This window comes from Thunnus thynnus, chromosome 1 (genome assembly GCF_963924715.1).
Source record: "Thunnus thynnus chromosome 1, fThuThy2.1, whole genome shotgun sequence".
Classification (NCBI taxonomy): domain Eukaryota; kingdom Metazoa; phylum Chordata; class Actinopteri; order Scombriformes; family Scombridae; genus Thunnus; species Thunnus thynnus.
This window is the reverse complement of record NC_089517.1, coordinates 22,330,895-22,356,628: the sequence shown is the minus strand read 5'-3', so window position 1 is coordinate 22,356,628 and position 25,734 is coordinate 22,330,895. Positions and strand designations below refer to the sequence as shown.

General features: G+C 39.4%; 1 long non-coding RNA gene across 1 annotated transcript in view; it reads right to left on the bottom strand.

Moving 5' to 3' along the window:
• Positions 1-589: 589 nt before the first annotated feature.
• The window catches only part of LOC137183830 (uncharacterized), a 130,297-nt gene continuing 105,152 nt past the window's right edge, over positions 590-25,734 (bottom strand). Inside the window, exons 2-5 of the long non-coding RNA XR_010928549.1 lie at positions 3,058-3,108; positions 2,309-2,381; positions 965-1,027; positions 590-760 (exon numbers count right to left, since the gene is read on the bottom strand). This is a non-coding gene — a long non-coding RNA (uncharacterized lncRNA). The remainder of the gene's footprint in view (positions 761-964; positions 1,028-2,308; positions 2,382-3,057; positions 3,109-25,734) is intronic.

Here is a 25,734-nt window from a genome sequence, read left to right as displayed (position 1 = left end):
GCCTCTGATGCCTCTATACGACCTACATAAACAAACGAGACCATCTGCGAGAAGATGCCTCCGGCTGCAGATTCCCCGTGAAATCAGACGAAGCGATTTACGGCACGTAGACCGGAAGAGCCTATGTTTAAATTACATGTAACGTTGTAGCATGAGGGAGTACAAAGACGTTACAAGGCCGAGGGGAGGACATTTCTCTCTGTTGATAACGTTAAAAGTAAAGTTAGATTGTTGTTGGCTTCCCAACTCATTTTAAAAAAGACGAGAAAAAGAGAGTGTGAGCGAGCTGAGAGCACGAGCGAGAGAGAGCAACGTTGGTTGAGCGAGCTAGAGAGAGAATGAAGGGAGGGAGCGGTGGTGTAGCGAGAACAAAGTGAGAAATAAAACATTATTTTCCTTACAGCAGTTATGCTCTAAGGTACAAATAAACAAGTCCACACCTCCGCACAACCCTGCAGGAAGGTGCCACATTCCTAAATGTATGAACAGTACTAAAACAAAGTTTACTTTGCTTCACCATCATATTACAATTATTAATCTTACATATCCACAAATAGATACAATACTGCATCGCTATGCATCCTGCAAACTATATTTAAAAAAGAAAAATAGTCTTAAAAATAAGTGGCATCTTTCTTTCACTCACTTCCAAAACAAATGCACGAGCTAGCCAAGATCTTTACGACAGGAGGCAGTGGTGCTCATGGGAAATTCAGTCTTCATTCTGGAAAAACACTACCGCTTTTGTCCACAGGGGCCGCTAAAATTAACACAAAATGGAAGTTACTTGTAGTAAATTTAAAAGATGCCTGAAAATAAAAGGAAAACACTGTTTTTTTTTATAAACATTTAAATGACAGCAAAATAAGTTGAAACCTTTTGAATCTTTTGCGTTTTAACACACATATACATGCACGAGAAGAGCATGTCTGCTCACACCAAGCTTCATCATAACTTGAGTTACCTGGAATGATTACAAGTTGAGCTTTGCCTTTTTAAGAGACTTAGTGGGAACAGATGGTAAAACCTAAGAGACAGACATGAAGGGAAAAGCAATGCTTTAGTCACTTAGCTCAGGAGCAAAGGACAGTCATGTCTGATGATGTAATTTTAGTGGGACATGAAATATCTAAACCATGTTATTTCATGCCTGTCTTCACACACGCTTCACTACAGAGAAGTCCCATGTTGACATTCCGAATAGGATTTCAAGGATCTGTTTTGCTGCTTGGAAAATGCTTCATATATTATATATATATATATATATATATATATATATATATATATATATATATATATATTATATATTATATATTATATATATATATATATATATATATATATATATATATATATATATATATATATATATATATATATATATACATACATTGAAAAGGACTGCTTGAAAATGGATGTCTGAATCTGAGTGGGCAAATGACATTGCACAGTGCACAGAGCAGAGGGAAAGCGATCAATGCAGATCATAAATAGAATACAATAAAGTAATCCATTGCCATTACCAGCAAATGGGCATTGTATTGGAGGCCTTTGCAGACTGAGACATGCATTACTCCAGTTTACCCAACAACTTGGATGAATGCATGAAGAAGAATGGCCACATAATGTGTCACCAATGTGTGGGACAGAACAAGATGCGGATCCATTCCCTTGGCACTTCTCTTATTTAAATTTAAAAGCGACACACATTAAAACAATCATGTGGATTCACACTGCAACTGTGAAACACAGACACACACACACACACACACAACTTTATACAACTCATCAGGCTGCCCTGACACGCAATCCCACAGCATGTGTCTGTGAAACCGGAGTCCTTCTCTGTCATACTCCCAACATCTGGATCTGTTAAGGAAATTAACAGCCTGGCTATTCCACTGTCATTTAACCTGCAAGCAACGGAGCCATGTGTTTTCTTGGACACTCATAGGCCTGCTTGGAAAAGTGCCTCCCTGTCATAAATCACCCAACTCCTTAAATTGAGTAGCAGTGTCTGGTTAAAAATTTCCTCACAAAAGTTTACGTTCATGCACGACAACAGTGTTTAAAATCTGAGAGATTAAGATACCCTTCAGCTGAGATAGAACTAAAATATTTAATATGATTTCAAAGTGGAAAAGATTTGATTTTAATGTTTGAGGCATTTTCCCATTCATCAGGTTAGTTTGTTTATTAGGGGTATTTTTAATGTGTTATACATTTGTTTTTCTTGCTTGCTTGTTTTATATAGAAGCTCAAAGGGTAGACATTCATATTCAATCAAAAAAATAATTTATTTTCTTACCTGATAGTGTGCACTTTTTCAAGGGGAAGAGTTGTCCACTGATTTAAGCTCTTAGATCTCTGTCCTTGAACACCTATTAAATAATTCAACAAAACAAGAAAGGAATAGGTAATAGATCTGGGGCCTAATGTAACTCAATCAGAGCTAGCTCTCTGACGTTCCCACCCTTGCCCCCCAGAACTCACACAATGGATACGCCTGCCACTCTCTGAGGTCAAAGGCTGTTTGTTGACCACAAACCACATAAAATTGGTTGCTCTGTAGCCATGGCCGGGGGAAGACCACAAGGTGGTCAGTGCAAGAATTGGAGTCACTATGCAATCATGTTACACTCACACGTGACCACCCACATGTATCAACAAAATGAATACACAGTACTTTAACACCAACCTACTTCTATGTTTGAGGTTGTGTGAGGAAAAAATAAATTGTCTTTCAGTGCTCACACAGAACAAAGCGATGTGACATGAACAGTAATTTTCCCTTGACATAATAGAAAGTTCAAAGACAGAACTTAACCGCACTGTTCCTGTCAGTTTCCTCTGACAGCTTTTAGAACATGTGAAACAGACACATAATCAAGGTTACAGGTGACTTTTTTTCATTTTTGCATAACATGTTGCTTGTGTCTTCCTGTAGGGTAAATGTCTTTAGTCATCACAAACAGCCTCACCGGATAAATAGACCAAGAGTGAAGAATAAGTAAAACATGCTCCGTGAGATGATAGGACAAAACTGGTAGCACCTACACTGTGAATCGCTTTGCAACAACAGCGTCTCTGTCCAACAAGTCCTCACACCTACGGGACAAAATAGATGACTTGTCAGTACGTTTCAAAATGACCTATATGAGCACTTAATTAATCTAGCTCCCCCAAAACCAATGTTCACTGTTGATCAGTGACAGTAAACAAACTCTAGTCTCCAGTGTTGAAGTCTGACAGTTTTTACTGGTAAATTTTGCTACTGAGCTAAAACATAGATTGTTAACAACTGTTCTCACAAATGATCAATCACTTTTCCTGGAGAGGAATCTGCAAGAATCTTGCTGTAATCTGTAAGAGGTTGCTTGTTGCATGAAAAATGGAAATATAGGTGACTGTCACCATTTGAATAAATAACCATGCTGTCATTGTCTGGTAGAAGTCTCATGTTGTCTCTCTCCATTTTAGTTATATAGGTGGAACATGTAAGCTAGAAATTGTGCTGTATCAATAATAATAAAAAACTCTTCTTTATAAAGAAGAGAAATTTTATGCTCCATGTCAGTACAGTTAACACAAAGTCAAAAAGCAACAGTAGAGGGATAAGGTGCAACAAATGTGTGCTTTGTTACAGCTTTGGAACTGTGTTTAAAACAGGAATTTACTGGTGTTCCCCAACTGTTTGTTTAATAGTAGTACACTAAGGGAATGAAATACGATGTAGTGGATTTCAAGCTATCCAAACCTGTCTTTGGTAAATATATTGAGAGAGAGAGGAAAAAAAAGATGATTGAAGGGGAGAGTGAGAGTATCAGTAGGAGAGAGAGAGAGACCCGGAGCTAGTCCCAGAAACAGACCGCGATCAATTAGTCTAGCTCTACAATAGCCGGAAATCTCATATTGGGGTCATGCATTCCTTATCAGCAAGTGAATTTTCACATGCCAGATAATGCTCTGATGATTAATGGAGTTGAATGAATAATGGTGTAGAAGAAGAGTGTTATTTTTACCCTGTGGCAGCTGGTAGCACACACAGTTAACCTAAAAAGTGAAGATCACACTTGAGGGCACTTTCTCAAGTCCTCCCACACATGTTGAAAGATAAAAAGGACTTTTTGGTACAATTAATCTATTTTGCTATAGATTTAAATAGAAATAATCTTGCAATGTGACTGAGCCAAATGCAGTGAATTTTAAAGGAACTCTGCTCAGCAGCAGAGAATGTGCATGGCATGTAACCATTATATACTGAACAATGTTTAAAAAGTTACTTGCACACAGGAGTGTATCTATATGCATCTAAGTAATGCAATAGTCCCTCCTTGAGATCATTATAACCGTCATGAGCAATGAGTTGAGGAAGCAGCCATTGCTGATCCTTCAGCTGCACATTTATTGTCTGGCAGTGCAACACTGCATTGTGGGATAGAGGTGACAGTGATGGCAAATATTCTTCCCCATCCTCCTCTCCAAGCAGGTGTTGTGTGGGTAAACTGGCACTGGTGGACATGCCACTCTAATTTCATTGACAGGTTTATGACCTTTTATGTGTCCCAGCTGCCATGTTTATGACGGGCTGACTGTGCGTTCATGTTCAACAACATTAAACATGCATAAGCTAGACACTGTGGCCCACCACACGGAGCAGAATGCTCTCTCCGAGAGCCCTGAACATCTAACACGTCTTTGGGGGAACATGGATTCGATGGGAGCTATAAAAACAAGCAGAAATTGAAATACAGAATGACACATGGAGAGATGAGAACTCATGGGATTAAAATAATGGATGTAAAAACTGAAAATCTATGTCATCATGGGGTCTAATTTTATAGGGTTGTTTGGCTCAAAAATGCTATTGTACATCCAATTAATCTTCCCTATCTGCCCAGCCAGACAAGGTCAGAGGAGGCAAGGTAGTTGGACCTCCGGCACTGGGAGCGTCAATCCCACAGACCCAACAGCATGCTGGGAAGTTCTCCCAAAAAATAGGAGCCTGTTCTTGTTCCTGGAGTACAGTAGAATAGCCTTCAGAAAGAGGAGCAAAAGGGGAAGGGGGATGGAGAGGACACAGTCAATGATTTATGGACCATTGTTGTTTGGAGGGTATTTGGCAAGAGTCGCTGTTATTATCGAGCATGTAGGTCTCAGTCTTCAATAGGGCTTTTTGACCCTTCTAGTCTTAAATCTTTTAACTTTCAATACTAAGAACAAGATAAGTCTAACAAAGTTTACATGATGAGAAAGAAACCCTCCTGAAAAATTCCGAATTTGTTGTCGTCTCATATTGAAATTGTAATGAATTCAGTGTTGTTGTGCAACATGATCAAACTAAAAAAAAAAAGTGGCTTACACTAAGAAACAAGTGCAATCTTAATTCATCTTTGAATTTCTAGGGCTCTATCTGGCAAACAGAGCATAGCAAGTCCTGATACTGAGCTATTTTACTTGTTGTGGAAACTGTTAGATTTGGGTAGCAGCCCTTTCATACTGTCCAGCTCACCAAGCTGATACGATAAGAGGAAGAGTATGGGTGAGAGAGATATACTGAGAAAACAGAAGGGAGACAGTAAAAGGCAGAGAAAAACACAAGAGAAGAAATAGAGATTAAAAAAAAAGGTAAAATCTCCCCTGTGATTTGTCAGTGATATGCCCTAAAGCCAGTGGCGGAGGCATCAGCATCGCGGGCCATAACAAAACATGTCAGGATCATTATCAGGCTAAAGATATGATTAGAGCCACATCATGCCGTGCCCTGCACTCTTCTCTCATGAGGAATATATTCTTCTCTGCTCCCCTTGTTTTCTCTGTCTTTTAAGTGGCGATTATAATTTGGTCGTCTGGAGGGGTGCCAGGAAATAAACAGTTTAGTGTCATAGCCGTGCCTGAGCAAGCACGCCGTGGCCCAGGCCCTGCCTAGGGACAGGTGCCAGCACAATGCTCCATTTAACACCGCAGCCACGCAAGCTCTCTGTGTACTTTACCTAAACTGCCACGGTGGAGACGTCATTCTTAGTTTTTGAAGAATGTGTTTTTTGTAAACTAGCGTGGTAACACCATGGGTGATTAAGACTCTTCTCACTTACATTCATACTGCATGCACATTAACTGCTCTATTGGACAAAGTGCATCAGCCACTTTCAACGCACATGCACCGATCTGAATGTGCAAATTGTAAATGAGGAGGAACAGCAGGAAGGTAGAAGCAAAACTTACATCTACTATATATAGGCCTCTGAAGGGTTTTAGACTTTATTAAAAGCAAACACACGGGTAACAGAGCTGATGGAAGAGTGTTGAGATATGAAGCTGTTAGCTTTTTTATTTGAGATGTATGAAGCCCTGGAGTCTCGGGATCCCCAGAGAGGGGTCACAGCAAATGAAAGTAGCAGCTCGACCAGATTAATACTATTTTGTTTCAGTGTGGGCAGAGCGTCTTTAAAAAGAGAATCCTGTATATTTTGTGTCTCTTTTCCTCGGTTGAATTCCTTGCTATAGTCATATAACTGGTTACTTGACAAAAACAATACACAAGAAAATAATGAAAAGAATACTCTGATCAATCATCTAATGTGTTGAGCAGTTATTCTAAATCATGATCTGTTCACAAAAGAGAAATGGTGCCAAAGTGCAAATTTATTGAAGGCTGTGTTCCACAAATCACCCAAGGGTACAGAAAATCAATGTTTTCATACAGAATGCCTCTTTTCATATAATTGTGAGAATTGCAATGTGTTTTTGTGCCGCTGCTGACACAGAATATGCTGTAATTCTTATTTTAAACTTTTGTTTACTCCTTAATTATATAGCATCACATGTCTTTAACTGGAGTAGCAAACAAAATAGCGGCAGCATGGTGTTGTGACGAGGAAAATTAATCCAAATGTAGTGGAACATGTTGCATTTTAATAAGCACACAGTCATAAACAGTGGCAAGAAATTTTATGATTAAATTTCATCTGCTTAATCGCTGTAGCCATGGTATTCATAACTCAACTATATCAGGACAGCTGGGATGCTGTTCAACTCTGTTTAGGCGAGAGGATGGAGGACTAAACATCATTTAGTGAAAAAGGAATCATTGTCTTGTATCTTATTATAAACAGGTATTCTCATGTATCATAGTTAATAGTAAGAGGAACCAGTCGTAGAAAATAGAGATGGAGAGTCTTGTATGAAAGAAGGGACATGCAAAGGAGACCGTCCTTAGAGTAGAAGAAAAGAGGTGGAGCAGGAGGTGGAGAGATGCTTTAAGCTGATTTATATCAACCGGTAATAAACTGGGCATCTCCCCCCCTGCCTGTTTAATATGCGAATATGCAGAGCATCCCACTCCTGACAGCTCCCCATTAATAAAAGCATGGCTGGGAGCGCAGGTAGCCATAGCTCATCTATATGAAAATACATGATGATGGTTTTACACAGAGTCATCTTTTAGAATGGAGCCCATGTGCCAGAGCAGGGATGATACTGAGAAGTACACACAGTCATAACTCTACATCTGTCTGTAGTTCATTTCTGGGATTCTGTCTAACCGGCAGTGCATGTGAATGGAATCGAATCACAATGCGGCTCATGCATGACGCCAGTGTGAGGGGGGGGGGGTGAAATTCTCTCAGAAGATTGTACATCAGTTTCATACTCAACAAAAACTGTCTGCCAAGATGGCGCCAGACCATATGGTGCACTGCCATTTAACCCTACTAATTAATGAAACCGTTCTCTTTATGTGATAATGATGGATGTCTTTGTTAGACACTTTTCACTCTCAATGGACTAAAAGTTTGGACAGTTTGACAAATCAATTTAAAATTTAAACTGCCCTAAAGAATATGAGGCATCTATGCACTGCAAGGATACCTTCTATTCATCCAGAACAGTCACAAAAACGTAAGAACATTTGCTTCTCACAGGTCACCATGTCATTTTACGGTTTTCGAGACGAGGATTGGAATAATTCATAAAAATGTATAGACCGTTCTGGTGAGCGTTTTTCTTTTTCCTCCATCCCCTTGGTAACAAGATCCATAGATATCAGACAAAGATGCATTTCCACAAGCCCAATATTCTTATAACTCACATGTATATTACTTTGTCCCAGCAGACACCCCCATAAGGAGAAGAGAACAAGGGGGGAAAAAAAAAGAGGGAAACACAAGGAGGCTGTGGGCTTGGTATGTCCAGCCCCTGGAGGCCCTGGTAATACTCACTCTTAGTCCATGTATTTTACATGAACAATCCTCAGAGGGCACAAAGAATAGGAATCTTACACTATTTAAATACAGGATTTGGGACATCAAAGCCAGGCTGATATTGGAATAACAGAAATAATTAGGGATATGGAAGTTGCAGAAATAGCCACATTTCCATAAGATGATAATTAGTCCCAGGGCTAGCTGGGTCAGGAGAAAGCCTGTTTGTTGAGGCTTTGTATTAGCAGGAGGACTACAGCTGGCTTTCCAGGTAATTAAAGGAGAATGGAATATTACAGCTGAAAATACTGATTGGAAATCGGGCTTCATTTCATTTCATTTGAGTGCTACTCCTTGCATACAGAATTGAAAATCTAAAAGTTTGTTTTCTCATAAACAAAGGATTAAAGCTGAATGTACACTGACCTCAGTTAAGTGGGTTAACACTTTCATTATAGGTGTTTTTTCAGTTAGGCAGGTGGAAAATATGATCAGTGCATTTAAAACAGTATTTCACAATAGAGAAGCTCATGGGCCATTCTTTTGATCATGCTTAGTGACTTCAAAGTCTTGCAAAACATGCATGCTAAATGATTACGTGACTATGTGAATCACTTGCAAGATGAACAAAACTGAAACCTCAATTAACCCAAATCTCGAATCGGATGAGAGCAGGCCACAGGTCTTCCGCCGCACTTCTCTCTGTATGTGTAGTCATTTGCTTTGTCTTGTTCTATTTCCACGTATGGGTAAAATGGTGGGGGGTGGAGGGGGGTAAAATCATTTTATTTTCTCCTGCTGAGAGGGATGTTAAGAGGGGCCAGAGAGTCTGTCTCCTTATCTAATAACCCTGTCACAAGCTTGCCAACACAGGAGAATCCTGGCAATGAGCAGGGAGGGAGTCACCGAGCCATTTAGAATCCAAGCTTGGCTCAGTGAGTGAAATCCACACTGCTACTGGAAGCGTGATGCTGGTAGCTCCCTCAGCTTCCTCAGAGGAAGCAGATCTGATGCATCTGGCAGCATCTGGCAAGCGTTTGTATTTCTTTTGATATTCAGTTGCTAAGCATAATTTAAGTCACAGTGCTGTGCTCTAATACACAGACAGTACATGCCATGAAATCTGATTCATTTACGCACATTAAAATCTCTCTCCGGGGACTTGCTCCAGCATCAAATACAATCTAAAAGGAAGTTTAGTTGAAGGAGGGATTGTTTGTCTATTGCTGTAGTGTGAGTCCTTTGCACAGATTATATCATGCAAACGATTAAGATATGTTGAATTCACAATACTCCATTTGTTTGTGTTGGCTAAATAAAATGTAAATGAATTTGGCAAAGTGCATTAATCATGAACAATGATGCATTGTCTCAAAAGCTAAAAACTTTAAACAAACTCATTTTCTATCTGACCTTGTGTGATCCACAAAAGCTAAGCTATAGAGTAGAAATGTAGAACGTAATGAAAGGACACCATGCCTGTTTACCTTGATGGTAAAATGCTGCTGGACAGGTGATGTAAGAGGATGGAAAAAAAAGAAAAAAGGAAGCAGAGAAATAATTGTGCAAAACAGTGACACCGGGATTTGCTCAACGAGCAGTCACTGTGATTCAGAACATGACTATGATTCAGAACATGATGACATAATCAGTTTGTCCTTTTCTCATCTTTTCCTCAAATCAAATGTTCAAGCATCTAAGCATTTTTAAGCATTCTTAACCTTATTTTAAAAGGGAAGACCTTACAGAGCAGTTGACAGAATGATTGGTGAATGAAACATACTTATTGTATTGTCAGCTCTGTGGATGGCCCCAGCAGCCTGGGAGACAGTGTCCCCTGGTGTCTATAATGTTTCATCTATACTGGATCTCAAGCCTTAACACCATTAATCTGCTTCTTCAAACCCATCTCATATTATTCAAGAGTCATTTTCATCCCAGTGGCTGCTAGTCAATCATTAACTAAGTTTTATAAGGGCTCCTGTCATAATGTTCTACACTAGTGTTGAATGGCGCCTGTGTCTTCAATACAAACATCATGGAGCAATTAGACTTTTTTTGGTCAGTGTTGAATTGGAACAGAAATTATTGGACCTCCTTCTTGGCAAGCGAGAGTACTTTCGGCACCAAAAACTATTATGGCAATGAGGAGAGGTAATAAACATCCATCACAAGTGTGGGCAAAGAGGCCGCTCACTCCCTTATCTCCATACTTCATTCATTACACCAGTTTTATTTTAGACAATGAGGCATGACAGAGATGCAAGAAGTGACTCAAGGAGAGAAGAGTAGCAGCTTCTAAATGGAAGAATATCTGAGATGTATGGTTCCAAAGAATTGTTTGATCAAAGTGTAGCTTTGGTTTTTTCCAAGCAAAAATTTCCCCTCCAGTTCCTACTTTTACGTCCCTCCATCTCGTCACAGCACACCTGTTGCCTAACAGAGGTCTGGATCATAGATCCCCAGCAGCCCTCTGGGCATTCTGGCCCTTTGTGGGCCGAGGAGCAGGCCAAGCCCTGGACATAACGAACTGCTGACTAAACACAATCTTTGTTGCAGGGTGGGTGCATGTGACATCACGTCATCCCCTGTGGCTGTGTGGGATCTAGGGCAGGCTCAAGCTCTTTGTGTGTTCAGAGCCAGAGCACCCTGTACACGCGTCCTGGATCATCCTGCCATGTCACCTCTATTGTCCACAGGTCTGGACACACTACTCTGGCATTCTCTCACTATGAGGTAGTGTGGGAGAAACGTTTTCTGCTTTTCATGGTTCAGAGTTGAGTCAAACAGAAGGTGCATGCTAAAGAGAAGGCCTAATGGCAACTTGGAGTTGAGTTGTTTCATTTCTAACGACCACATAAGTATTTGGGTTATTTAAACATTACATTACATTCATCTAGCAGCCCCTTTTTGTCCAATGAGATGAAATGATCTGATCCTTTTCCTTTCAACAAATACCTACAACTCAATATAGCCAACCCCATCTTTTGAGGTTTCTTGGGCTTTGGTTAATCTGAAAGCTGAGGGGATGAGGCTATATAGTCTGATTTTGTGGTTACCCTGGACTTTACAGAGTATTATGTGTGCTAATCTTTCAGACCAATTTACTGCCCATGGGCTCACTTCTGCCATCTTCTTCCACTCTGTCAGTCCTCCTCCTGTCATATCCTTTTTGCTTGATCTCAGTATTGCTGCACTTTCCATTCCAAAAAATGAAAAGACATTAACCCTCATATTAGATCTTTGTGAATAACATTGAGTTCATTCAATGACGCAGAATATGGAGACCACAGTCAGCGTGCCCTATTAGTGGTGGGCAGGAATGTAATAAGTGGGACCATAACGTCTGACGCAGGTTCCTCCTGATGCAACCCTCAGCTCTCCAGACGCAACAGCACCTAGATAGATCTACAGAGAAAAGAAAAACGGCCACAGCCCTTGCAGTCAGACGTATTTGCGACACTCTCCTGACACCAATCTTTTCCACATGGATGGCCTATCGGTGTCCCATTTTCCTGAATCTGTTATTTCCATAATCCGGCGGGTGCCATTGCGTAGGGTTAATAGATGAGCCTGAGTGTGTGAGATGGCAGGGCTTTGTAGCCCCTAACGAACAGTGTGCGGTCTGATGAATGACATTTGGGCTGCAACCACGTCACTTCTTCCATTAGTGAAGCTTGTCCCAACTCTGCCATATTGAACCATGGCTTTCAGCTATTAGCCTGATGCATGACACAGTCAATTCCAGTTACGCTTTAATAAGTGAATATTTATCTTAGCTGGCTCTCAAAGAAAAAAAAAGGACAGGCGAGAAAAAATGAGGACAGAAGAAGTACCAGAATTGTTCTTATCTCCGCATGTGTGTATGCGTGTGTGTACCTCTGTTTTTGGTGTTGTGTATTTGTTTCTTTTTATCTTTGCCGGTGAGTGTCTTCAGGCTGGATTTAGGTTTATTCATCACCAGCAAAATAGCTGGTGTGCTCATGCAAGGGTCTGAGTTCACGTTGGAGTTATCAGTGCACTGCACCACACAGGACAATACGAGATACCACCTGCCATGTCACTCATTTAAAAGGGGGCATTCCACCAAATTTTTCAGGAGGAGTACCTCTCAGTAATGTTTCCTGTGGTTCTAGTGGGAGCTTTCTGAAATCTGAGAAAATAACAGAACATCTGCATAACAGACTGCAGGTGTGGAGTTTGAAAGATGTGGGAATGTACCAAGTAGGGTGGGTCAAACAAAATGATGGCAATTATGGCATCATGGGAAATGAAAGCTCTAACTTTGTCCGGAATCACTTCCTCATTCACTACTCTCTATACTGTATGATAGACATGAAATAGTTGACTACATTGTAAGCAATACAGTAACTTGAGATTTCGGACTCTTACCGATCTTATTATTTAGTTTTTTTAATTATTATTGGAAAGTGTTGGTAAAATGAAATTTCTGCATATATAAAATGTGACACATTGCATTGTTGGATTGTTAGAAGAAAGTAGTGAACATGTCATGGACAATACTTTTGAGGGCACTTAATTGTGCATAGATGTCTCACTTTGAGACACAGTAAATATGATGCACTATACAGTAAATATGGAGTTGACCCATTCAATGGACTAAAAATAAGTATCTGCCTTCATTGCTTCAATGTTGACCATTCTTTTCAGTCATTCAAGACTTTATAGAAGTAGAATACTAAATCAATGGAGTACTCCTTTAAACAAAGTATAATTATAGGTGGCTGTGAAAACTGGAGCTAGAAAGTTAAAAATCTTTCGTTTTCTTTTTCATTATATTTTTATTATGAGAGCAATTAATGTCAATTTAGAATTCCAATATTAATACATTTGGAGAAAAAACTGTAAGAAATGAATACACATCTTTTTTTACCTGATAGAGCTGAGAAGAAGACTGTGTAGGCTACATGGCTTTGCGTATGTGCATGTTTGAGAGTGAGAGAGAGGGATGGATCTGAGTGCCACTCTGACAGGCTATTAGTCATAAGGCTTTAGCCACTCAACCCCTATCACTATAGTAATCCATAGCCTCAGATGGCTACTCCACACATTTCAGTACATACTGAACATCATAGACCTGATACATTAACACATATGCACATCATACTCAATGGAAAATATCACTCCGGAGGACACAGCTTTTGACTTACAACAAGGTCGATCGAGTCTGACAGGTAAAAATATAAGTGAATGTTCAAGTTGATCAGTGAAGATATCAATCACTGTGAGTGTTAGACAGGCCACTATCATGTGTCCTCTCAACTGTCACCTCTTTAGCTTCGGGACACACCCCCCGGGTCAACCTCAATTTCAGAAAGCCAAGGAGAGACATTTAACAGATTTGTGATATGCTGGCGTATATGAGCAGAGTCAACATTAACATAATCAAGCAGCATTTTCCTCTGACAATCAAACATCCAAATATTCACAAGAAACAGTGAACGCTGTTTAAAGAGAGATTATCACAGGATGTTGTGGAAGTCTCAGAGCTGCTTAGAAACTGAGAGCCAATCAATTTCTTCTTCATTGAGCCACGGGGGACTAGTTTGGAGTTAATTGCAGTGAATCCAATTTTTTAATTAAAATGAACATCATGACGATCTGACTGGTTTTGGATTTGTTATTGCTATTTCTTTCTCTCTCCCCTTCTCATTTTCTCTCCCCTGCAGGACAGCTTGAAAGAGTCCTGTTGTTTTATTTTAATTGGGGCAGTGATGTAATTGGCCTACTCCATGCTGGTCTATTCAATTTAGATCCTGGCATGTGTGTGTGTGTGAGTGTGTGAGAGTGTGTGTGTGATATAAAGTGCTGGATGGCTTAGAAAGTAGACAGATGAAACAAATAGGAAACAAAAGCCACTTTGAACATCAATGTGCAACATATCTATTGGTTCACAAGTTCTAGTAACAGAGCAAGAATCAGAATACATTTCTCACAATGAACAGCACACTGAAATGTTCTCCTACACATTGAACGTGGGTATCCTGATGGTTCAGTTGGTTAGTCACATAGTACATGACTATAACATTCTGTGGGTTGAGTTTGATCAAGGGTCTTTGTGCTATAGCCTTTAGCAGACCTCCCCTGTAGTGAGATCTTACTCTACTTTATCTAATAAAGGTCACTGTGACAGAAAAGTATCTTAAGGAACATGACTAGAAAAAAAAAGACATAAAACAAATATGAAATGGAAAGAAACAAATGGATAAGAATAGTCAATTAAAAAAAGGAAGGCATTAAAGTAAAGAGGAAAATAACAGAAAGAAAGGAGCAGGTGTTTGTGATGTTGGTATCTCATTTGCTCTTGTGTAGTCCCACTCCCGCAACTTTTGAACGCCTTGTGAACATGCCTCACCCAGAAATTATTTCTATGCAAATTTACTGATGGGGAACACAAAGCAAAGGGATGGGTGTATCAGGAAAGGGGATGAAGTGTACTTGGACAAAAAAAAAAAAAAAAAATCCAACCTGCAAATGAAATCTAAAATACACTTTGAAAAATCAATTCTTCATGCGCTGGCTGGGGGTACATCCCTCGCAGAGGTGGCACAGTAATAAATATTCATGTATTTTTGCCCCTCCAAATGACTGTGCTTTTAAAAAAACAACAGGTAAGGAGAGGAAAGGGTAGAGAGCTTTAAGAACAGAGACAAAAGCCTAATCATTTCAGAGCTGTTTTTTTCTCTCTTCACTCATTTAAGGTATGGAGGAGACATACCAGAAGCAATGTGACATTTATCGGCCCACCTTCTCAGTGACAATCCCCTGATTTGTGAATTCTGTGCAGGCAGGGATGGCATAGCTGTGAGCAAAGACTCTCACTCGCCTAATAATATCTCTGTAATTAGCATATGCTTTGATTATAAAGGTCACTAACTCGGCCTAACGGAACATCATATGAAGTGTACCAGGGGAGGCTTGTTTAACAGTCTATTTCCATCCCTTTTAATCTCCATTCAACAATTTAACATGCCGTATTTCCTTATGTCGAGTCAATGAACGTACTGTAAGACGCCGCAAACTCAGGGGAGAAGCTGCTCCACAAGATTCTTTGCACCTTTTAAAACATAACTTTTCATGTTTTGATGACGAAAATGAAATGAGATGAGATTAGATGAATCTGAGACCTGATAGGGATCAGTTTAAGTCAGTGGTAATTCTTGGTTCATGCATTGCCTGGTGTTGCTATGGTTTTTATATGCTTATTTATATATATTTATATGTGGGTATGCAGTGTTTAGTACCACTTCCTTTTTACACTCATAATAGTTACAATGTGATTTTATGCAAAGCGATATCTCACTCCAGTGCACGGCACAGGTCGTTTAAGTTTTGTTTCAGAATGTGTCACACACCAGAAACACCAAAAAATGTTGTTATAGTCTGAACAACTGCTGTCTTTTTAAGTCGCAAAAGTCATATCCAGTAATGTCGTCTCAATATCTTTTATTTTTAAACTACACTTTTTCATATTTTCCGGGCTGCTTATATATGTTTTCTGTAGTTTTAGAGTTTTGTGTTTTTTAAGGTTATTTTTGGGTATTAGTACAGAGAGAGTACTGATGTTATTCACATGACTGCATGACGTCGCCTGTCGGGGAAACTTACTTTAAACATAGTTTGGTTCACGGTTCAACAGTTATGCACTTGATGAAATGAGAAATAACGCAAATTTTCTGTTGGCCTAAAACTACATAAAGAATGTGGTTAAGTTCGTGTCCATATCACTATTCTGATGAACACGATGTCTTATATCTAGCTGATGTTGTAGCTCTGATAGCTCTGCAGGTTAAGGTGCAGTTTTGGTAAGAGAGAGTTTATGTATTTTGTATCCAGCCTATATAATCATATATAGGCTGGATATAATCATATAATAAACATATAAACATATAATCACAGATAATATGCCCCTTGTTTGAGCTGGGGTGTCACAGCATAGTATACACATTACTACACATATGGATTGTTCTCATTTAGGACACACCATAGTGGCTTAAGCAGGAGCTATAATGAAAATGACATCCTAGCTTGCAGTAGATACTCATGTTTCAACAATGGAAAACGTCTACATATGAAGAATGATAAATATTTTTTTTTCCTTTTCTTTCCATGCCGAAGCAGCAAAGATCAAACACAGCAGGATAAGATGGTCTGAATAAAGCTTATGCTGTTTACAGATCAGTGAAGTAAAGCACATTCACAGTACAGTCTGCCTATAGATGGTGCTCTGCTTGAGCTGGTGGGCTATTTTAAGTCTCCCCTTGCAAATACACTAACAAACAGAGAGGGGAGCCCCCTTGGGAGACCATTGTAAACAAGTGGGTATGATGCACTGAGTTCAATCCCACTTTTTGTTTTATAAAAAATATGCTCCTTTCATCTGAGACAAACAAGTAGATAAACCAGCGCCTACACTCACACACACTCCGCGTTAATTACCACATTCATTTACAATGTTTAATCTGTGTGCAAACTGAAAATACAACAAACAAACAAAAGGCAGACCAGAATTTTCCTGTTGTTTTGTTTGTTCGTACGGTGCAACATTTAGTAGTGAATTCTTTTCTGTAGAAAATTGGTCTGCACAACAATGTCCTGGTTTTGCCTCCCTCCATCAGTTCTACAGAAGATATTTCTGGCTTAATGAACTAGGTTACATACAATAAAAGAATGTATTAAAATATCTGGGTTATATCTGTGAAATTAACAGAGAGAGAAAGAAGTTTTTTTTTCTTTTCTTTTTGGTCTTAAATATTCAGATTTTAGGTCAAGTAAAACTGATGCCCAACAACTGATCAAACATTTAAATCTTTGTCCCGGTCAGCAGTCCTTAAGAGACTTTAATAAAATGTATCTGTGAATTATTCCTCTCATTAAAAAAGGTTATCACTGGGCTGCAGTGCCTTGGGTTAATATACTGAAATACAGCAAAGACGACCAAGAATATATTCAAATCCAGGAACTGCTGTTTTCATATCAGAGTACTGTGAGGCCCCACTGTTACCAACAAGTCACCTGAGCTCTCTCCATTTATTATCAAAGCACACAGCACATTTTAACCTGAGGGAAATATGATGCCTGACAGCTCCTCTGTCCAGCCAGAAAAAAAAACTAGCTGAAGTTTCACAATTATTGGTGACCAGGCGGAAAACTAAATAAATAAATAAATCAAAATCTCTCCTACGTACCAACACGCGACCCTGCACCTGCTAGACTATAGATTGCTCTGCGGTTGCGGTCAACAAGGTAGCTCAAGATATGGGAGGGTACGACCATCACAATGAATGTATTCAGTCGTTTATTCTATTCTAAACTGGAGAGACAATACAAGCACTCATATTTAACTCTTGACATGTGAGAGGCTTTTTCCAATTAACATGCAAAAAAGATATTTTCTAGTCTTTAATGTTTGAGCGTATTAAATTTCTCTGCAGAATTTTTTTTCATTTGCATGTGAAATAACTTGCTACTGTGTGATATGCGTTATTTCAAATTTACTCATTTAATTTTATTCAATAGCCACAATAAAAAGGAAACACGTGTTGCCATAGAAGCCAGCAGAGTCTGAGAGAAGACAGTTGACGCACAGAGACACAACGTGTGGCTGATGAAACTGCAAGCTTTAAAAGAAACGTCTGTCCTTTCACAAAGTTGTTTTTTTCGGGCTTAAATGAGAGTATTCTGAAATTCTCACAGTTAAACTGGTGTAAACTGACATTTGAATCCCATACGCTGTTAGAAAAAGACACAGGCATGTGACAAAGGGTATTTTTACTACTGCTATGACAGGGCCATGGACACACAGGTTTGTTGTCTTCGTTCTTAAGCTTTGATCAAACTACTGTTAGACAAGATGAAAAGGTTCAGAGAGAGCAGCCTCCACATCTGGAGGGAAGTCCCCTTTACCCACTGTACAGAGACAGGAAAGAGGAAAAGAACAGCAGAGGAGGACTCAGACATGAATGACACAACATTTCAATCAAACTGGCATGAACTTGCCATATCTTCACTTAAAAAGAAACAAAACAGGGCAGTGGGACAGATATAGCAAAGAGTGGGCTTCTTTTGTTTAAACTATTGTTGATAATCTGCCACAAAGTGGATGTAGTAGGATGCTTTGTTTTTAATAAAAGGGCTAATAGGTCAAAGTCTCTATGTCAGAATACTGAAACTTGACAGGCTCCTCACACCCACATCTCTACATACTTACACAAGTGGGAGATTATTTTTTTTTTTAATCATTGTAGTATTTATTATGACTTTAAGCGCAAAAAGAAATATGTTAATATAACCACAGAGAATGTCATCAGGTTTCAGCCCATTTTTGTCAAAGGGGTTAGATGGCTTTGATAGGAAAAGATTTGAATCATCTGATTTGTACTTTCTTGCTCTCACGCCCACTGGTGCCCACACACACACACATACACACGCACGTATACATGTTTACCTAGGTCACTTTTGGGGACATTACATAGACTTACATTCATTTCCTGGAGACTCACCAGGACCACTTCTTGTCTAAACCTAACCCTTACCCTAACCTTAACCACTGACCCAAAAATCAGCTTTTTCCCAACTGGGGACACAGATTTTGTCCCCAATTGCACAAGCCATCCCCACTTAACTGGTCTTTAGTCTGAAATGTCCCCAAAAGTAGGATAAGTCAGACACACAAACACACACACAAAGGCACTTTGTTGGTTGTGTATTACCAGAAAATATGAATATTTAAGAAGCTAGAATGAGAACTCTTAAGTATTTCTATTAAAAAAGTAAATTATCAAAATATTTAGCGATTCATTTTCTATCAACTGACTAATCAATTTATCGACTAATTGTTGCAGCTCTACAAGATGTCATAGTCAATCCATTTTTAGGACTATTAAGCGCTATACAATAAAGCAGTTTCAGAGATATTAAATATACTTAAAGAGTATGAAATAAAAATAGAAATGATTCATTTATCCAATTAAAATGTTCTGTGACATTTGTACATGGGAACTTGATGGCAGACCCGTCAAGAAGGAGTACATGCAGCTAAACCCCCGGTGTCTTTTATAACCTCTTCATTAGACTAGAAGCATGAGGAATTGTGCTCACACCTGCAAGCACACACTCACACAGGGTTTCATTATCATAACTAACCCCCTCCTGTGTTAGTTTAGACAGGAAGAGGGGAATCTCTGACACATCTGACAACTACACTCTCAATTTAACAGATATTGGAGATGACCTCCAGCCCATCTTCCTCAATATAATACACATTTCATGATTTTAAAGATTTTTTTTTCTTTTGTAGTTATGAAGAAAAAAGGAAACAATCTCCACCCCAATAGGAGCAGCTCTCCCCCTTGTTCACCCACACTTGAATAGCAATTAAATTAATTCTCTCCCCCCCCGCCCCTCTTCTGGTCGGGTCTTGTGAGGACTTTTGTGTTACAGGGTATTGGGAGGAGGGGCGGGGGGTGATGTATCTAATCTAGCACAGCTTCGTATCTGGTGGAAGACTTATGAAATGAGAGGAAGTGGGGATCTTTATCAGTGTGGAATTAGTGCTTCTACGTGCTTCGTCCAGGAAGTGTATGGAGTGATTCCATTATAGAGGGGGAGCCTTCAAAGAGGCCAGCGCAGCCAGAGGACACCTTGGGAGGAAAAAGAGGACCACGCTGAGGAACAGGATGGAACCTTGCTGAAGCAGCACTCTGCAGGGAGAGATCACAATCAGGCATTCGCACAGGGTCTGCACAATTACCTCCCAAATAAAGGTCATTTTTACATCACTCCCAACACTTGCATGGGAGGGAAAATGGATTGTAGTTATTCTCAAACTAAATTGAAAGTGGAATGTATTAGGTTCTACGTATGAATGTATGAGCAGAAATAACATTGTGGGACAGGAAACAGATAACATGCGTTCAGATGAGAAGAAAAGAGTACTGGGCAAAATTCAACTTCGTCACCCCTAAAGATCCTGTACATACTCATCAATAATTAAGGGATTGTACTGTAGTAAAGTGTAGTAAAACAGCAAACTGACATCTTTAGAAACATAAGCAGGGTGTGATTTATGTGATGAAAGTCAAAATACAATTAAAATACATTTCTGCTCCATCTCCTCTCTCCAATTTCTGCATTTGGTCTAAACACCATGAACTTGCAGCCGTTGGTTACACAAACAAACTGCACAAAGATCTCTGCAGAAAATATGCATGAGAGGACACTGACTTCATCTAGAAATGGACTTGATGACCACAGTTATAATTATCTCAGAGTTGAGAGGATGAAGAAGGCCCTTAATGCTTTTATATTTGACACTCTCCCCGATGTAAGGGGATCAACCTGCAATGGGGGACGACATTTTTTGAAATAGGTCCAGTATTGTGCAAGAGCACTGCGAAACAGGCTGCAATGTAATCCGATGGGGCAATAGCACCCCATCAATGTATGTCCCCTAAAAGTGGGCGGCACCTCTGCGCAACGTGGTGGGGGTGTGTTTATTTGTGAAACCGTGAAACAATCTCACTCTCTTGCTCTCTCTCTTTTTCTCTCATCTTAATGAGTTGGGAGGCCGTCAGCAAAGCCTAATTTTACTTTCAACACTATCAAACGAAAAGAAATATCCTCCTCTCTTCTCAGTAACATCGTTGTTCTCCCTCATGGCACGCTTGTACAGATCTCATCAGTCTGATCGCTGGCTGTGATTGGCCACGGAAGTGTGACGTTGGGTTGATTCTGGTTCAACTTTCTTGCCACAGGTCACAGTGGCAGCCCTGCAGCCCCTACACTTGCAGCCTAAACACACTACCCCCATTCAAATGAATGGGAGGAGTGGTGTTTTCACCTGATTTAGTCACTTAGACACAAAATGATGGGAAAAAAGGGTTCAGGTTGAAAAATACTGTAGTTCCCCTTTAATGTTCAATTTTTTTTTTCCAATTGATGTAGTTTTGATCTCCAGAACCTCAACATTTTCATTGGTGCGTCTGTGCACTCTAATTTCACGACTGGGAGTAAAACAATGGGTTAACGTTCCTTTGACAGGGACATTATGTTTCTAACACATCTGCACCATTAGTGGTGCATTATCCTGATGCTTTCACAGCCACCAAACTGTGTGTATTGCTGAACAAGTTACTAGTTTCACACTGAGAGCCGGGGGTCTATTGAAGTGGGCCTACAGGGGGCTCTAAAGTTACTGAGGACTGGCATTGTGGTTTAAATGATCTGGCCCTGCGGAAATGTAGAATTTTACTCATGCCAGTAATTGTACCTCGCAGCTGGAATGAGAGCAGAGAGAGAAGAGTGTATAAAAGGGAAGAGGGGGGAACATTTTAAAGTTTGTCAGTGTTACACAGGAGCTAACGATAACAGTGTGGATTTATGTACATATTACATGGTATGCAGTATTGTTAGATTCAGAAATGTCAATTAAGAGACACCAAAATTGAAACACTCCCTTTTCTTCTGTTTCTAGTTTTAATCACCAACCACCCTAATAATACATGTGTTCAATCAAAAATAGTTTTAAATAAAAAATGAAAAATGATCTATTATAGGCTACAAAACACATCAAATGCCACTGATTCAGTGTCATAGCAATAAAGACAAAACACATTTAAAACTAGAACTATAAAGTTTGTGATAACTTCCTGAACCCACTGCAACCTTCAGTGGAAGTTAAAAAAAAAAAAAAAAAGAAACAAAAAAGAACATCTTCGATTGGGCGGCCATTCCGTAGAAGATCTAAAAGCTTCAAAATTAGATATTTGCTTCACTGTATGCCAACTAAAGCCCTGGAGTGGTTGTAAATAAGTGAGGTTTAGGCATGGTGTGGGGTGGACTGCAGCCCTCATGCTTAATTCATGCTGGGGCATCTATGAGGAGTGAATGCAGCTACTGACTGGGCAGAGCTTCCCTTTCATATCCTGCAAAAGGATGTGTTCGCTCCAAAACTGACCCCTGTTAACAGGGCACAACACAGAACAAATACAATTTTAAAACACAGCTCACACAAGGCTGTGTTTGTGTATAAGATGGTGAGCAAGGGGTTTTAGTGAAAGCTTTACAGTACTGTAAGTAAACCAAGGTATATCTAACAGAAGTAGATTTTTACTGTTTGCCTTCTGGAGTGATATGAGCATTAAATAAGTAGCGATGAATCAATTTAACAATTAAAAACAGTTTGCATGTTGATAGCACTTGTGATTCATATGCATTATATAATCTTCTGTATGTAAATCACACTTTACTTTCATGAATTAGGATGTACAAGCCCCCGTGTGTTGTGTTCACCTGGTCCAAGTAGGCAGGCGTGGTGGAAACATGTTGAATCTCAACAAAATAACCAACATACACAGGCGAGATAAAACAAAAATATGTTTTGTAATATGTCTTTTGTTTCATGCGTTACACAAGTTTGCAAAAGTTTGTTTCCCATGTTATCCAACTATAATCTTGGCATGTCCTGTATATGAGTCATTAGAAATTGGTAATTTGGAGAACATACACATACAGTACAACCTGGATACAGTTTGACAGAACACTCCTTGCATGTATTTAGACTGAGCATTTAGCCACGAACTACCAAGACATTAAATCTAATGTGGGTTATTAAGATGAAGACATTAAAAAGTTTGAGTAAAGAGGAAATGGAAAGAACCATCAAATAAAATATATTTCAGAGATAGGGCCAAAAGGAAGCATTTTAAAAATCAATACAAAAGATTTTAGTAAAACTCTCATGTATCATTGCCAGATAGCCATGATTTAATTACAGTTTTACTGTAAGAAAGAACTTTGATACTGCTTCATTTTTTGATTTGTGATGAGCTATCATTATTACGGTCTGATAAGATTTCTTAGGATCCATCCAATAGATGAACATACATAAAAGAGGAAAATCAGACGCTGTTTCAGCACAATGATCCATTTAAAGTGGAACTAAAGACATATCAGAATTTCAGTGATTATGACCACTGGAAACCAATTATTATGAAAGTAGTAATTCTATATCTATGATTTGAACAATTGAGAATGAAATATTTTCTCTCTTCACCGTGATCTCTTTAACCTTAAAGTGCTATTGTGGGAACAACCTATATCATGTAGGCCCCCCACTCCCCATTCAAAAGGATAATGGCAGCTCACTGTAATAGTGGCAATAAAAGTCTGGCTGCGTCTTCACAAGGATGAGAGAGACACTGAGGGAGAGGAAAAGGTGTGTGAAGATAGATGATTGACTGTCGATACTGCAACAGGATGAGGGATGCGCGTTTATTGACGGAGGATGGAAAAGTTTTCTCTGCAGGAGCCGCGTGACCCTCCTCACGCACGTCACATCCACGCAGGAGCAGCACAAGTTTGCATTCAATGCGGTATAAAAGACAGACATTAAAAGATCTCTACACAAAGGCACATCTATAGATATGCATGCATGCGTGTGTGTATACACACAAACTGACAAACACAATTTCCATATTTACTGTTCGGTGAGAAAAGGAAAGGGAGGGGAGGGCAAAAAACTCATAAATAAATGACAATGCACAGCTTGCCCTGGAAATAGAAGCATAATTTTCTGTTTGTATTATATTCAGGCGGGTAAAATTTAATCTCCCTTTTAATACCCTCTATTGTATAAACAGGAGAGAGGTTGCTGAAATATAAACATTAGGAATGTAACCTTATGAAAATCGATTTGGCATTGAAAAATATTATCTCTGCCTGGTTGTTTATTAATGCAACTTCAGGCATGTAGCCACTATCAATGAGAAAATCCCCCTATTTTATTTTTATGTTGTTTGGGAGAGAATCTATAAGAAGAGGCTGTGGCAAAAATGTACTATGAAGTTACTTCAGACAAATCTCAATCTGTAAGACTGTGATCAAAACGCATGAATAAAAAATATCCTTATCTCTACCAAACAGAAATAATACATACAGTTGCAGAGGAAAAATTAAATATAAGAAATGTCTCTTAAACATGTCTTTACTTATACACTTGATGAGTAACGTGTCTGTGATGCAATATGTGACAAAATGGTAACTTGTTTTTTTTTTTTTTGACCTGATGGGACCAAACAGCATGGATTACGAGTCATGCATTATGCTACAAATTTGAAGTGACAGTTGAGTAACAGTGAGCTGAGGTCTTTTCTTTTCTCTTTTTCTTTGGCTAAATATCAGCAACCCTACAGAGGCCTGTGTTAAGAACTGGATCTGATCTACTGTTATATCATACTGTAAATGGTTGAGCCACAGAAACCAAACAATTCTGCCAGCAGACTAATCACTTGGGCTGGTAAACCAATCCTCCATGGACATGCACCGCAAGTATGAAAGTGTGTCTGCAGCCCCGATTATTTATTCATTTCGTTTGATTCAGGATGATGTTCCTCCCTTGGATTACCGTTTTTCCTATCTGGCAGGAGCGCTGGCACTATGCCCTCTGTTTAAGATATCAAAGATTTGCGGCATCTCGTTGCCTTCTGTTGGCTCGCCTGGGGAGTTTCACTAAACATGAAATGGATAAAGCCACAATGATGTACTGTAGGGAAAGAAGAAAAAAAAAAAAGAGTGAGAAAGAGAGAGAGGGAGAGAAGGAGCGAGGAAGGCAAAAAAGGGGGAGGAGGGATTGAAAAATGAAAAGATGTAATGGGGTTCTTCTGTTGCAGGGAGAGAAGTGCTGTTGCTGCCTCTGGAAGCTGCTGCCTTTCCTGGGATGCGAGAGCACGGTGGTCTCAGGAGAACACGTCTGTGGGAACGATGGCTTTAAAATATCACTGGAGAGGACTGATTGGGACTGTGTGTTTCTATAATCTGTGTATATTAGATACAGCAGATTCATTAATTTCCCGGCTTTTGTTTCATCTCGCCATTATGAGGTGCAACACAAACAGAGCAGCTAAATTTAAGAAAATACATGCCATTAATTATGAACGGTCTTCTTGGACTTATTCTCCTCTTAACTTTAGCTCAACAAGGGAGCTGTAAATATACAGTAGAGATGAGCGAGTGAAATGCTTTGTTTGTGTATAGAGGTGGTTTTTTTGTAGCTTAAAACAGCAAGTATATTTTCAGAGATGGACTCAATCCACTGTACTCTATGAAGCACTTTACACTCTCACGTACAAGTCTCCCCTCCAGTCTGTCAGCCAGCCTAATTTTAAAGCTGCATTACCAAATGTTTGACCACCAAGAGAGAACAGAGAGGAGAAGCCTTGACAGATAGATAAAGACTACATGTACACTACATTTTAAATCATTCTTTTTGAGTCAGAACAATTTGCACCCACACTAGCATTTTCAGGTTGTTTTAGTAAAGACCTCTGACCACAGTGAACAACATAAAACTAAATATTTTCTCTCTTTTCAGTTGGAAAACAACAAAACTGCTCATCACGACCAATATCTGGTAAAGAGCAGGACAGACAGCCTGGCCGATCAAATCACTATCTTACGGTCATCCGACAAAATCAACATACAGTAAATGCAGGTTAATCACAATGGCTGTGCT